General features: G+C 43.0%; 1 long non-coding RNA gene across 1 annotated transcript; it reads left to right on the forward strand.

The window, feature by feature from the left end:
- The first annotated feature begins 4,685 nt into the window (after positions 1-4,685).
- Positions 4,686-12,919, forward strand: LOC125486678. Its single transcript, XR_007265324.1, has 2 exons — positions 4,686-4,715; positions 12,712-12,919. It is a non-coding gene; the product is annotated as an uncharacterized LOC125486678 (long non-coding RNA).
- Positions 12,920-13,276: the final 357 nt, after the last annotated feature.

The following is a 13,276-nucleotide window of genomic DNA, read 5'->3' on the forward strand; positions in this document are numbered from 1 at the left end:
CCCATCCCAGGCCCCAAGAAGACTTTCCGCATCAAGCAGATGTTCACCTGCACATCTGCTAATGTGGTATACTGTATCCGCTGTTCCCGTTGTGGCCTCCTCTACATCAGGGAAACCATGCAGAGACTTGGGGACCGCTTTGCAGAACACCTACGTTCGGTTCGCACTAAACAACTGCACCTCCCAGTTGCGAACCATTTCAACTCCCCCTCCCATTCCTCAGATGACATGTCATCCTGGGCCTCCTGCAGTGCCACAACGATGCCACCCAAAGGTTGCAGGAACAGCAACTCATATTCCGCTTGGGAACCCTGCAGCCCAATGGTATCAATGTGGATTTCACAAGCTTCAGAACCTCCCCTCCCCCAACCGCATCCCAAAACCCAGCCCAGTTTGTCCCCAGCTCCCTAACCTGTCCTTCCTCCCACCTCAAGCCCCACCCCCATCTCCTACCTACTAACCTCATCCCGCCCCCTTGACCTGTCCGTCCTCCCCGGACTGACCTATCTCCTCCCTAACTCCCCACTAACACTCACCTTTACTGGCTCTATCCCCACCTCTTAGACCTGTCTGTCTCCTCTCCACCTATCTTCTCCTTTTTCCATTACCTATCCGCCTCCCCCTCTCCCTAGGCCCAAAACGTCAGCTTTCCTGCTCCTCTGATGCTGCTTGGCCTGCTGTGTTCATCCAGCTCTACACCTTGTTATCTCACATCTCCCAGTGTAGTGTCTCCCCACTCCATTCTCCTGCGCCCATATGCAAAACCCAATCTGCACAGCCACTTCCCACTCAACCTGCTTGTGCCCACACCCCCTCGTCAAACCACCCTTCTGTGTTAACATCACCTCCCTATGCCTCCCATGGCCACTCCAGCCACACTTGCACTATTTGTTTACTCCTCCCAGGCCAAATCTTCTTGGTTACAAGGAGTTGGGCTTGAATGCAGGACCAGGAGCATATTTCAAAATGAAGGTGCCAGGACGGCAGTCCAACACATCTCTCGGTCATTTTGCCAGGTGCATGTCAGCACTGTGTAAGGAAGTCACCATTTTACAATTATATAAAATCATACGAAATGCTGTGAATATTATTGGACTACCTTTTTCTCTCCTAGTCCTTGACAACCACAGGACAGTAAAGGCTTCTACCAAGAACGTGTCTCTAGTACAGCACCGAAACAAAATGCCAATCCTGATAGGGGGTGGGAATTGACTTAATCAGCCATTTGTAAACCAACTGTCTGAAGAGTTAGATATGTTAGCAAGGAGGATGGAGTGAGAGAGACCCAGTTGTGTTTTCACTCCTGCCCAGTTGTCCTGACTGTGTATGTTCCTCCTGATTGGCATCTGGCCAGCTCCTTGAAGCAGGGATGGAGTTGTGGAAATCTAACTCATGACACATCGGTTTGGCTTGCCTGGTGGCTTCCCACCACTGTGAATTTTTCCAAAGACAGACTTCCAGCGTCCATGGCTATTTGTCCTGTAGCAGTGGGTTGCCAATTAAGGTTATTAAAAGGGTAATTAGCCCTTTTGTTCCATTGTAATAAGATTTAACTGTGGCACACAGGCCCCATATGTGTTAGCAATGTACACATATTAAGGTGTTACACAGTTGAGGCAGCTGCACAGTGGAAAGTAGATTTCAATAGTGAAAGTAGATTTATCTATGAGCATCTGGCATCATAATTGGGGATACCAACTAGAAAATTCCTCCCGTAGTCAAAAACCTGTAATTGTTCTAAAATGGATGATAACAAAGGTAGGGGCATATTAATTTATGGGGTGGCTTCCACTAGTGTAATACCCTGAAGCAGTCTTGGGTGTCTCAACATGTTTACTACATTGGCTGCTTGGGTGGCACCTGAGGGATGTTCATTCATGGCATTGTTCATGACACCATCACAGAACCCCACAACAGAGGCATATGAACAATATAACCACTGCAATTTCCACCAGGGCAATCATCAAGACGACCATTGGTCTCCTGAACTTGCAGTTCTACATCCTTGATGAATCAGGGGGCCCTCCCAATATGATTCTTCAATAAAATCATATGTTGTGGTACTGAGCTGTGCATTGCATAAAATGGTGATGCAGAAAGGAGAGGAACTGGAAGTACGTGACATTAGTACTCTGCATACTCAGAAAAGGAAGAGGGTGAACAGCTATGGTATGCTAATTAGTAAAGTTAGATCACACGGGATTCAGGGTGAGCTTGCCAATTGGCTACAAAATTGGCTTTATGGTAGGAGACAGAGGATTGCTTTTCAGACTGGAGGCCTGTGACCACAATGTTCCACAGGGATTGGTACTGGGTCTGCTTTTGTTTGTCATTTATATAAACAATTTGGACGAAAATACGGGAGGCATGGTTAGTAAGTTTGCAGGTGACACCAAAATTAGTGGTATAGTGAACAGTGAAGAAGGTTATGTAGGATTACAAAGAGATCTTGATCAATTGAGTCAATGGGCTGAGGAGTTGCAGATGGAGTTTAATTTGGATAAATGTGAGGTGTTGAATTTTGGTAATACAAACAAGGGCAGGACTTATACACTTACTGGTAGGACCATTGGTAGTATTGTAGAACAGAGTGACCTAGGGGTTCAGGTACATAATTCTTTGAAATTTGTGTCACAGGTAGACAGGGTGGTTGAGAAGGTGTTTGGCATGCGTATCTTCATTGCTTAAACCTTTGAGTATAGGAGTTGGGATGTCATGTTGAGGTTGTACAGGACATTGGTGAAGTCACTGACTGCCCTGCCTGCACCCATGCAAGGGCAGTCTTGTTCATAGAGGCAGGATGCAATGCATATGCCTCTGTCGGGTGGGGTTGGGGGGTGATTAGCAGAGTTGGTCAATAGCTGCATGAAGCTTTAATAATGCCCCATTGCCAGGCATTCTGCCTGTCTTTACCTTTTCACAGCACACCTGTACTTCCATTACCTCAGGGGAGTAATCATTGCTCCTGAGGGTTGCAGCCACATTGTGCAGCTGTTTTTTTTGCCCCTGAATTCATTTGTTGCCTTGTCTCCATGAGGAAGGTCACAATATCAACGGAAACATTCCGGGCAGCTGCTTCAGGGAATTCTGCCACACCCAATTTGTGCAGACACCTGAGGTTCAGCATTCAATGTCTCCAACAAGTGAGCATGGCTGGTGATAACTTCTACCATACGATAGAGACTGATAACTTCCATTGGCCCCATCATGTGCTTGCATGTGCACCTATGCAGTTTTTAGGCCCATAACACGTGAGATCTCTGCTTTTATTCTTATTAGAATTTTATATAGTTTAACATAGTCTGGAATTTGGCCACGTTATTCCATATCCGAGTGCTTCATAGAAGGGAAAAGAAGAAAGTCTTGTGAAATTGGGTTCAAGTGATAGTAATGTCCTGTATATTCCTCACGATAGTATAATTGCACTTTTCCCTATAACATGGGGAGGGGGCCTAAATTGATAACACCAAAAACAGGAAAGGGAACAATGATGTACAATTAAATTGCCAAACCACCCACGACCACCAGCCAGTACGAATGTGTTGCTCATTGGCTAGACATATTAGTGTGGAGCAAACATTGTGAGTAACTAGCTTTATTTGAAGTTCACTTGCACCAGTTAAAACAGAGTGCATTCTGAAATGCAAGGTGAGTGATTTCTTTACATATTTTAATATCATTTAATTTTGAGTTTGGATTTTTGAATTTGAATATCTGATACATGAACAAAATGAACTGTTATGCATTAGACCCTAGTTTAGAAGGTCAGGAATTTATTTTTCTTTTGAATTTAGGAAACACTCATAGACTTTTAGTTTCAGTTTAGCTCTTGTACAGAATCTTTGCTGAAGTTGGATATGTAAAGCAGTTGCTCCTGAAAAAGGGAGAAGATAATTTAGATTTGACAAAAACAGGTCTGCTCAGTGTAAGGAATTTTGTAAAAGTTCTGAACCAGAAGTGTTTAGTTAAAATCCTGAAGGGGTTATTTGAAGCTGAGAAAGTTTTCAAATTGAGCTGTACAGAGGCTCCAGGAGGATGTAATCAGATTCTCAAGGCTAAGAGTTCAACCCACAGTTTAATTAACCCCTTTAGGACTGATGGAGAAGGGAATTTTCTGTGAGTAATATAAAGTTTTTCAAGTTAATTTGATTACATTTTTCCTGTGTGTTTTGAAATTTTTACAGGTGTATTATATGTAAAATGTTTGGTTTATTCAATTTTATCCTCATTTCTTTTGCTTAGTAAGCTTTTTTGTTTTATTGTTAAAACCAAACTACAACATTACTTATGTTTCAATGAGAGATCACCTCATAAAACAAAAGAAACAAAAAACCAAAATATCTATGAGTCAAATTTTAGTCTGCAATCAGACTTGTCTACTAGTAACATCAGCTAGGATCGTAATAGTTTTGGCTGGGGTAATTACTGCACATTTAGGTTGAAGAGAATCTGACCTCAGAATGAGAGAGGGCACATTTAGAAGATATTGGGCTGCAGGATTTTCAGATGCTGCATTGAAGGATTTGGTGAAGAAGGTCCGCAGCATAGCAGATGTTTTGTATCTGCAGAGGGGAAGGAGGTTCTGCAGGTGGTGTAAGCATGTTCCTCTTGCTTCCCTTCACACATCCCACCCCTCCCCTCACGACTTCAGCGCCACTATCTTACCCTGGTGCCTTTTTGTGTTTCAGATAACTAAAAGCTCAAGAGATGCCCAGGTAGGGAAGTATCTCTAATTGAAGATAATGAAAATACAGCATTGGTCACTTTATGATACTATGGCTTTTAAGAAGTATATTTTGTCTTTTTTTTTAAATGAAGAGAGGTTGAGACAGGTAGCGAGCGGTCTGTTCAAAGCCAATAAAGTAAACAGCTGTGAGGCCTTGGTTTTTTTTTAAAGTTGGAACAATAGAAGCAGCCTGCATGGGTGCGGCCGAGTTCCCACAGAACTAGGATTTTTAGTTTAGCTTGCCGTAGCAGTTGCTGGGATCTTGAAGCTAAAAGTGGAAGCTCTTTCTACCTCTGTTATAGCTAAAAGCTGGGGTTCTCTTCCTGCTGCTAGAACTGCATGTGAGACAACGTATTTTACTGATTTTTGCCTTTGCAAAGGTGTGCTTATGCTTATGAGACGTTACTATATTGGAGTAGTTAATGAGTAGTTTATTATTTTAAGTATTTTGATAGAGTTACAGTTAAACCAATTCTTTAATTTATATTTTGTCTGTATTTTAACTGTAGTGCATGAATAAAGCATGTTTTGCTTCAAGCCTGATAGTTTGACCCATCCAATTGCATCTGGAACACATTACATGGCACTTGCCTTTAAAATAAGAAAAATTTAGGGTCTAGGCTATCTCCTTGATATATTTTGAGGGGATTTGGTCTGGTCCATAACAACTTGGATTTCCCATTTACAGGCCGTAGTTCAGGTGCTGACACTGTATGTATCTTGGAAGATAGTTTAGAGACAAAATCTGCATGTGGTGGAATGCCAGGCAAGGTGAGTTGCAGCCAGGACAATGAGAAGGAGTAGGTGCTAGCTTACCAGAAGGTGTGGTTTATAGTAGATTTTGCTTCAAAGGACTTAAATGAGGACTTCAGTTGGGTAGCCTACAGAATACTGAAGGGTATACACACTATGCTTGATGCATTAGAGAGCTTACCGTCAATATCAAAGAGTCCAGCACCACCATGGCACAGAGTATTGTGCAGGGCTTGAAGCCTCTCCTTTCCAGCATGGACAAGTGACCAACTCTGTCACACAATTATGCAATAATTGGGTCCAATATTATGCAGTATTGTTTAGCCAATGACATAGTTTCCCTTGTAGCACAAGGAGTACCTGCCCAATGTGTGTGTGTTGCACTGGAAGGTCACATGGCCGTCTTGCAAGCTCAAATTGTTGCTGCCATGACTGGGAATTGTGGTGTAACAAATGATTTGGTGAGCATCTCAGTAGTCCGGTGATCTATCTTCTGACAGGCTATTAGTATTGCTGAGGCACTACTTGGAGAAGTGGCTTCATGGAGCATGAGCTTGTTCTCATTTCTCAGGAGGCCAACACTCTTCCTCCCACCGCTGCTATTCCATCATTGGCAGGTAAGCCAACTAGCTAAGATAGTGCAGTACACAACAGGGCTTTCCAGGAAATTTTCTTTCTGAATTAATTTGGGATGTTTATATTGTAGCTATCTTTTGTATCGTGGCCAAGTGGGCACAACAGTGATCAGTGACAAAAGGAATGTAAGGTGTAGGACATTTGGTGAATGGGGCTCTGGGTTTGAGATAACTGGTATCACTCTGAGATGAGATTTTTGCAAGCAGCTCAGGCATAAAGTGGTTGTCCACTTCTTTCTTCCTCTTTCTCCAACTTCTCAGTTGTTCAATACAGCCTCTCGCAATGGCACCGTTATGCAGTAGACTACCTCGAGTCTTGACACTTGTTCTGTTGAGTACTGAAAAGCTACTCCAGAGTGGTCAAAAGAGGAACTGCATTTTTTTCATATGCCAGTGATCAACTCTAAACATTTCAGAGTCTACAGCACAGTAAAGGGTCCTTTAGCCCATTGAGTCTGCACCAATCAAAAACAACCACAACACTATTCTAATCCCAATTGCCAGCACCTGACCCATAGCCTTATGTGCTTTTGCATCACAAGTGTACTTCCAAATATTTCTTGAATATTGAGAGTTTCTGCCTCCATCCTTATAGGCAGTGAGTTCCAGATTGCTGCCACCTCTTGGTGAAAAAAAACTTTTCTTCGCATCCCCTCGAATCCTCCCGCACCTTACCTTAAATCTATGCCCTCTGGTCATTGAGCCCTACACCAAGGGGAAATGTTTATTCCTGTATATGCCCCTCATAATTTTATACATCTCAATCATGTACAGGGTTTTCCTTCTCTGCTGCAAGGAAAACAACCCCAGTCTATCCGATCTCTCTTCCTCAGGCAACGTCCTGGCAAATCTCCTCTGCATGCTCTCCAGTGTAATCACATCACTCCTATAATGTGAATTCCAGAACGGTACATAATACTCTAGCTGTGGCCTAACCAATGTTTTATACAGTTCCAGAATCACTTCTATACTTTGGCTAATAAAGTATCCTATATTTCTTCTTAACCACTTTATCTACCTGTCCTACCACCTTTAATGGACCAACGGACATGCACACCAAGGTCCCTTTGATCCATGGTGCTTCCCAGGGCCCTACTGTTCATCATATATTCCCTTGCCTTGTTTGTCCTTCCCAAATGCAGTACCTCACATTTATTGAGATTGAATTCCATTTGCCACTGATCAGCCCATCTGACCAGCATCTATATCCTCCTTTAATCCAAAGCTACCCTCCTCTGCGAACTTACTAATCAACCTTCCTACATTCAAGTCTGAATCATTTATATACGCTACAATCAGTATACTACTGATCCCCTGCAGAATCCAGTCATTAAAAATACCCCTCAGCCATCAGTCTCTGTCTCCCGCTAATCAGCCAATTCTAGATCCAGTTAGTCAGATTTCCCCGGATCCCATGGCCTTTTACCTTCACTATCGGTTTCCCATGCAGGACCTTGTCAAAAGCCTTGCCGAAATCCAAGTTAGCTGCATGGAATACATTGCCCTCATCTACGCACCTGGTTGCCTCTTTGAAAAATTAAATCAAGTTGGTTAGACATCACCTCCCCTTAACAAAATCACACTGACTATTCAAGTGACTGAATTCAACCATGCTGACTATCTCCATATGCAGGTTAATTTTGTCCCACAGAACTGCTTCCAATAGTTTCCCCAACACTGAGGCTGTAGACACTGTACCCATTACTGTCCAGGCAGTAATGCAGGAACGTACTGTCCCCCGCCTCCCCAAAATAGTCAGAAAAACCCAACTGGTTCATTAACGTCCTATAAGGAAGGAAACTGCCATCCCTGTCTAGTCTGGCCTACATGTGACTCCAGACCCATAGCAATGTGGTTGACTCCTAACTGCCCTCAGGGCAATTAGGCCTAGGTAATAAATGCTGACCTGGCCAGTGCCATCCACATCCCACGGATGAATTAAAAACAACACCGACAACATATCCTTATTAATCTGCCTGCCATAGATACATCTGTCCAATACCGTGTCAGCAAGAGTTACCACTACACACTGCTTATATTAAGTTCCCATCTTAACATTGAGAAGAGCCTCTATTGTGTTATCTGGCAATGTGACCATGCTGAATGGGACAGACTTTGAACAGATCTAGCAACTCAAGACTGGGCATCCATGAGGTGCCATGGGCCATCAGCAGCAGACAAATCATCATCTAACATCATTTATATCATCATGGCACAACATGTCGCTCACTCTACCATTACTATCAAGCCACATTTAAGCCCTTTGAAGCAAAATCTGCTATAAACCACACCTTCTGGTAAGCTAGCACCTACTCCTTCTCATTGTCCTGGCTGAAACTCACTTTGCCTGGCATTCCACCACATGCAAATTTTGTCTCTAAACTATCTTCCAAGATACATACAGTGTCAGCACCTGAACTACTTCAATTAAGAATGCAGGGGGGCATGCCTTCAAATGAGGTGTTAACCTGGTGAAGCTATAAAACAGGACTACTTATGTGCCAAACAACACAAGCAGCAAATGACAGACAGAGCTAAGCGATTCCACAACTGAGCTAAGCTCTGCAATCCTACCACACTCAGTCATGAATGGTGGTGGACAATTAAAAAAATTGGCTCAAGGAGGAGGCTTCACAAATATCTCCATCTTCAATAATGATAGAGCCTAGCACATCAGGGCAAAAGATGATGCTGAAGCAATTGCACCAATCTTCAGCCAGAAAAGCTGAATAGATGATCCAACTTGGCCTCCTTCAGTAATTCCCAACATGACATATGTCAGTCTTCATGCAATTTGATTCACTTGGTGAGGCCACACCTAGAATATTGTGTGCAGTTTTGGTCTCCTTTTTTGAGGAAGGATGCTCTTGCTCTTGAGGGAGTGCAATGAAGGCCTACCAGGCTGATTCTGGGGATGGTGGGACTGACATATGAGGAAAGATTGACTAAGTTGGGATTGTTTTTGCTGGAGTTCAGACAAATGACGGGGGATCTCATAGAGACTTCTAAAATTCTAATAAGACTAGACAGAGTAGATGCAGGGAGGATGTTCCCGATGGTGGATGTGTCCAGAACCAGGGGTCATAGTCTGAGGATTCAGGGTAGACCATTTAGGATGGAGATGAGGAGACATTTCACCCCAAGAGTGGTGAGTCTGTGGAATTCAATACCACAGGAAGTAGTTGATGCCAAAACATTGAATGTATTCAAAAGGTGGCTAGATATAGCACTTGGGGTGAATGGGATCAAAGGTTATGGGGAGAAAGTGGGATTAGGCTATTGAGTTGGACGATCAGCCATGATCGTGATGACTGGAGGAGCAGGCTCGAAGAGCTGAATGGCCTCCTTCTGCTCCTAACTTATATGTTTCTACGTTTCCATATGATATCAAGAAACAGTTGGAACCACTGGATACTGCAAAGGCTATGAGCTCTGACAATTCTCCAGAAATGGTACTAAGGACTTTGCTCCGAAACTTACCAAGCCCCTAGCCATTTTGTTCCAATACAGTTACAACACTAGCATCTACCAGACAATGTGGAAAATTGCCCAGATTTCTGTCCATAAAAAGCAGGACAAATTCAACCTGACCAATTACCGACCCATCAGACTACTCTTGATTGTCAGAAGAGTGATGAAAGTTTCAGCAACAATGCTATTCAGCAGCAAATACTTAGCAATAATTTGAGACAAACAGGTGCAGGGCTGGATGAACACAGGAGGCCAAGCAGCATCATCTGCTCAGACTTTCAGTTTGGCTTCTGCCACATCCATTCAGTTCCACTTCTCATTACACCCTTGGTTCCAACAGGAGCAAAAGAGCTGAATTCCAAAGATAGAGAATTGGCTGATGGGCAGGAAACAGCAAATGGGGATAAGGGGTTATTTTTCAGGTTGGTGACCTGTAACTAGTGGGGTTCCACGGGGATCAGTGCTGGGACTGTAAGTGTTTACAATATATATTAATGACTTGGAGGAAAGAAGCAAATCCACTGTAGCCAAACTTGCAGATGACACAAAATTAGGTGGAAGGCAAGATCCAAAGGAATGCAAACAGTTTACAGAGAGATATTGATAGTTTAAGTAAGTGGGCAACAAGTTGGAAAATGGAGTATAATGTGGAGTATAATCAGGAAGGTTAATGCAATGTTGGCTGTTATTTTAAGGGGGTTGGTGTATAACAGCGGGGTGCGGCAGACTGAGAGACCCAGGTTCAAGTCCCACCTGCTCCAGAGGTGTCTAATAACATCTCTGAATAGGTTAATTAGAAAAATAGGCAAGAGTGGGGATGGTGACCCTACCCCTGAACCAAGAGGCCTTGGCTCATGTTCCACCTGCTCCAGAGGTGTGTAATAACATCTCTGAACTGGTTGAGTAGAAAAATAGGTTAATTTAAAAAAAAAAAAGTGGGGAAGTCTTACTCAATTATATAAGATGCTGGTGAAACTACACCTGGAATACTGTGTATTCCAGTTCCTCATTCCAATTCCTGAGTTCCTCAGTTTTGATTCCCTTATTTGAGGAAGTATATTATTTCATCGAAGGCAGTTCAGGGAAAGTTCACTAGGATGATCTCTGCTATGGAGGGATTGTCCTTTGAGCAAAGGTGTATCAGGTTAGGACTCAACTCACTGGAGTTTAGAAGAACGAGAGGTGATCTCGTTGAAATATGTAGAATTCTGAAGGGCCTTGGCAGTGTAAATACTGACCGGATGCTTCCCCTCATAGAGAGTCTAGGACCAGAGGGCACAGTCTCAGAATAAAGGGGTGTCAATTTAAGACTGAATGAGAAGGAATTTCTTTTCTCAGAGTGATGAGAGTCTTTGGAACACCTTGCCACAAAGAGCTGTGGAGGCAGAGACTTTGTGTATATTTAAGGCTCAGATAGATATATTCTTGATCAGTAGGGGAATCATAGGTTATGGAGACAGGGCACGAAGGTGAATGTGAGGAATATTGGATCAGCCATGAACCTATTGACATAACAGAGCAGGCTCGATGGGCTGAATGGCCCACTCCTGTTCCTGTTACTTATGGTCTTATAGTCTAAGGTAGGTGAGAATGACTGCCCTTGACATCAAGGCAGGAGTTGACAGAGTATGGCATCAAGGAGCCCTAGCAAAACTAGGGATTCGGGGGAAATTCTCCACTGGTTAGACCTAGCACGGAGGAAGATATTTTTGGTGTTAGGGGTCAGTTATCTCAGCTTCAGGATATCTCCACAGGAGTTCCTCAGGGTGGTGTCCTTGGCCCAACCATCTTCAGCTGCCTCATCAATGATCTTCCCTCCATCATAAAAGTCAGAATTGAGGATGTTTGCTGATGACTGCACATTGTTTAGCACCATTCACAACTCCTCAGATATGGAAGTAGTCCAAGTTCAAATGCAGTGAAAGCTGGACAATATCCAGGTTAGGCTGACAAGTGGCAAGTGACATTCACACCACAGAAGTGCCAGGCAATGACCATCTACAACAAGAAAGAATCTAACCATCATCCCTTGACATTCAATGGCATTACCAATCACTGACACCCCACTCTCCACCACCCCCAACCACATCCTGGGGTTACTGTTGACCAAATAATGTAGTACTGGACTAGACATATAAATACTGTGGCTGCAAGAACAAGTCAGAGGGTAGGAATCTGCAGCAAGTAGCTCATGTCCTGACTCCCCAAAGCCTGTTCACCATCTACAAGGCACAAGCCAGCAATGTAATGGAATACTCCCCAGTTGCCTGTATGAATGCATTTCTAGCAACAATCAAGAAACTTGACAACACCCAGGACAATGGAATCAACTTGACTAGCATCAGATGAACCAACTTTCACTCTTTCCACCCTCAGTAGCAGAAGTGTGTGTCATCTACAAGATGAACTGCAGAAATTCACCAAGGTTCCTTAGGCAGCACCTTCTGAACCCATGACTTCTACTATCTAGAAGGACAAGGGAAGCAAATGCATAGGACCACCAACACCTGCAAGATTCCCTCCAAGCCAGTCACCACTGTGACTTGGAAATATATTGCCATTTCTTCAGTGTCACTGGTTCAAAATACTGGAACTCTCTCCCTAATGACATTGTGGGTGTACCTATACCAAATAGATTGCAGCCGTTCAAGAAGGCAGTTCTTCACCACTTTTTCAAGGGATGGGCAATAAATGCTGACCCAGCTGGCAATGCCCACATCCCATGAGTAACACAAAAATGTTTACATCATTGCTTTGTTAAAGCAGTCAGGGAAGATGTCCGAGACATCACTGCACAGTGAGTATTTGTGAAAGTATGTTTTGCTCAGAGTCAGTTTGCTGATTGGTTTGTGCAATCAGGACCAGTTGAGGAGGCCAAGAGTAATTAACACAAAAAAAACTCTCCAGTTAGCTTCTGGAGGGGTGAACAGAATGTTTGTGAGCAATACAGAGGCAGAAGCCTTCCGATTGCAACAGAAAAAGGATATATTTCTCTCTCTCTTCAGTGAAGTAACCAAAACAAGGAAGGTAGCTAGTTATTCTATTGCGTCATTGGCTGTAAGCGGTTATCTCTAACAAGTAATTGAAAGGTTTACAATTTCTATGCAACCTGCCCTGTCTCTTCAGCAAAGAACTGATCAAGAATCTGGATAAGGAGATTGAACAACAGAAGGTCTTGGAAGAAGCAAAGGGGACACCTCATGGAATTCTGTGAACTGGAACTACTGAACTGTGTTTCACCAGTACCTTTTTCTCCTGTAACATGTTTACTTGTTTGTCTATATGTGTGTGTTTGGGATTAAGAAGGAGATTAAAGTTTTGGCTGGTAGAGTTATTTTTTAGTAATTCATTGCTTTGTTTGTGTGTGGTTAGAATTGATGTATTTTGTAGTAAATAGTTTACTTTTTATATACAGAAATCTGGTTTGTATTTTCTGTTAACCTAAGTTCAAAATACAGGAAAATTGGGGACCTTGCATTAAATCTTTTAACTTTTGTGGCGGAAGTAGTGGGCCTGGAGTATTAATGCATTTTCCCAAATTGGTCATGACAAAACAATGGACAGGAAAGAGCAAGCTGTTGGAAATGTGTTGAGTTGCAGAGTAGAGAAAGCCAAACACATAAAGGATCATCATTGCAATAACTGTTAAAGTGACAGTATTGAAATATACACTCTGCTCTATGTTATAGTT

This window comes from Rhincodon typus, chromosome 31, assembly GCF_021869965.1.
Source record: "Rhincodon typus isolate 14 chromosome 31, sRhiTyp1.1, whole genome shotgun sequence".
NCBI classification, from domain to species: domain Eukaryota; kingdom Metazoa; phylum Chordata; class Chondrichthyes; order Orectolobiformes; family Rhincodontidae; genus Rhincodon; species Rhincodon typus.